This window comes from Mastomys coucha, unplaced genomic scaffold (assembly GCF_008632895.1).
Source record: "Mastomys coucha isolate ucsf_1 unplaced genomic scaffold, UCSF_Mcou_1 pScaffold16, whole genome shotgun sequence".
In the NCBI taxonomy this organism is placed as follows: Eukaryota; Metazoa; Chordata; class Mammalia; order Rodentia; family Muridae; genus Mastomys; species Mastomys coucha.
Window position 1 is genome coordinate 70059731 of NW_022196898.1, and position 2716 is coordinate 70062446.

Sequence of the window (2716 nt, forward strand, 5' to 3'; positions counted from 1 at the left end):
ATCTCTGGCTTCTGTGATACCATAAATATTGGGGACTTATCAGGAGACTCCTCCCAGTTATTCTGATGCCTGCATCCAAACCATTCATAGATTTTATAGATTTGTGGTGGATCCATTCAAAGACCTGGATCTGGGCCTGGGTGATACCTGAGCTGCTCAGCTGCTGGCTCTCTCACTCTCATGCCCCCAAGGCCAGCTCTCCTGAGTGCTACTGGTGGTGAGCAATGGGGCCAGCTCTCCAGAGCACTGCATGGGGGAAGGCCAGTTATGCCCAACCCCTGAACATCCACATGGACCCCAGATCCCTGACCAGGGACATCCCCATATTCTCTAGTGGTAATATGAGCTATGGACATCTAAACCAACCCCTGCTACTGCACAGCCATGGACTCAGACATGGCCCTCAGTAGCACCTGGGGCTGGGACCTCACCATGGCCCCATCCATGTAGCAGGGCTGGCCACTCATAGGCTACTCCTCTCTACCCTTGAGTCTTCATTCTGTCTTTCTTTATAATGCTCAAGCTGCTCCACTTCTCTTTCTCTCCCATCTGACCACCACATACTCATACACTCTGGCGGCTCCTGCTGTAGGCTGGCTGAGCAGGGGGTGGGCCCCTGGGTGATATCCTCCATCTGTGCTGGGCAGCATGGCAGCACGCGGGTGTCTCTGGCTCTCCTGTGCCTTGTGGTCTGCAGGTCTCTGTCTGACTTCCTTCTCCAGCCCTGTGCTGCCTTTGATTTGATTTGATTTTTATGAGTCCTAGGCATAAGACCGCTTTGGCCACTGTCTTAGTCAGGGTTTCTATTCCTGCACAAACATCATGACCAAGAAGCAAGTTGGGGAGGAAAGGGTTTATTTAGCTTACTTCCACATTGCTGTTGATCACCAGAGGAAGTCAGGACTGGAACTCGAGCAGGTCAGAAAGCAGGCGCTGACACAGAGGCCATGGAGGGATGTTCCTTACTGGCTTGCTTCCCCTGGCTTGCTCAGCCTGCTCTCTTATAGAACCCAAGACTTCCAGCCCAGGGATGGCACCACCCACAAGGGGCCCCTACCCCCTTGATCACTAATTGAGAAAATGCCCCACAGCTGGATCTCATGGAGGCACTTCCCCAACTGAAGCTCCCTTCTCTGTGATAACTCCAGCCTGTGTCAAGTTGGCACACAAAACCAGCCAGTACAGCCACCAAGCCAGGCATCAAGCTAGGTTGAACAAAGGACTGCCATCTGTTCTGCCCTTGACTGATATAAGAACACCACCAACAAGATGTCTCTTTGCCCACTGTCAGGGGTGTCAGACTTAAATTTAAATGAGCACCTGTGACTGTCTGATGGACAGCAGAGAGCCATTCCAGCCACTGCTGGACTTTCTAGTCCTCGTAACACTAACCACTCTCTGAGCTCATCATCTGTTGAATGTACTCTGTCTGCCCTAGCTGAAGTGAAACCAATAGAAGTGTGTATGCACATACACGCGCACATTGGCCGGGTTCAGGTCTTACCCTTATTGCTCATAGCTATGATCTCGTGGGATTGGAATAGTGTCTTGGTCTTTGGCAATACACAAATAAATGCACACCCATAGAAGCACTTTAGAAAATTAAAGTACATAACATACCTGTACTATATGTTTTCATCTTACATATTTATAGTTAGAAAGCCCACAGAGGACTTTTGCTTTATATAATAATAAAATCACACACACAAACACACACACACAAGCTAGTTGTTAAAAGCCAATCATTTCAGAGTATTTGCTATTTTGGGGTAGGTGAGATATCTCAGCCCTGGAGGTGCTTGCTACCAAGTCTGACTGAAAACCTAATTTTGATCCCTGGGATTCACTCGGTGGAAGAAGAGAATCTCCTTTGGGGCTTGAACAAGTCTTTTACCAGGATCACAGATCAGATATTTTTATTCTAATTTATAGCAAGATTACAGTTACAAAGTAGCAACAAAGCAATTGTATGGCTGGTATTCACCAGAACACGAGGAACTGTATTAAAGAGTCACAGCGTTAGGAAGGTTGAGAACCTCTGGACTAGAGCAAGTTGTCCTCTGACCTACACACATGCACTGTGCCATTTGGGCATCCCATTCCTATACACGAGTCATTAATCAGTAATTAAATGAAACTTTACATTTCCCTGTTTATGAATGCATTTTTAAAAATTTTTCCTAATAAGGCTCCAGGTTTTACAAACTGCACATACTACCTACCTCCTCTCTCCATCTTAAAGGCCTGGCCTGGCCACAGGTCTATTTCTAGGTAACTCCTAGGCAGCCCATCTTCTCACTGAGGCAAAACACACCTAAGAGCTCAGACCACAAAGATCAGTTGCTTTCCCTGGTCTCAGCCCATTTATCTGCTGCCCAAAGAATCCGGTAATGGGTGTGGCCAGGGTCAGGTTCAAGGCCTCTGGAGTTCGTGGGCAGCCGCCTCTGTCACTACCACAGTGACGCGATTATTCCTAACACAAAATTGTGGAAACTAAGAAACAAAGCGGCTCCCCTTCCTGTGGGAACAGTGAAGCAGAGCTAACTTGAAAGGCAAGGCTGGTGCACCCTAAGGGGCTGGGATGTCCTGATTCCAGGCCACAGGGGAATGAAGGATTTTTAGACAGGGCTTGGTTGTGATCTGACTTTCTGTCTTTATGACATGTTTTGGGTTCAGGTCTGCTGAGAGGAATCAGTGACCAAAGCAATAGAAATCA

The 2716-nt window shown here is 47.8% G+C and overlaps 1 non-coding gene across 1 annotated transcript; it reads right to left on the reverse strand.

The window, feature by feature from the left end:
- Positions 1-1156: 1156 nt before the first annotated feature.
- Positions 1157-1296, reverse strand: LOC116094567. The gene has a single exon (XR_004120202.1). It is a non-coding gene; the product is annotated as a small nucleolar RNA SNORA48 (small nucleolar RNA).
- Between the last annotated feature and the right edge of the window lie 1420 nt (positions 1297-2716).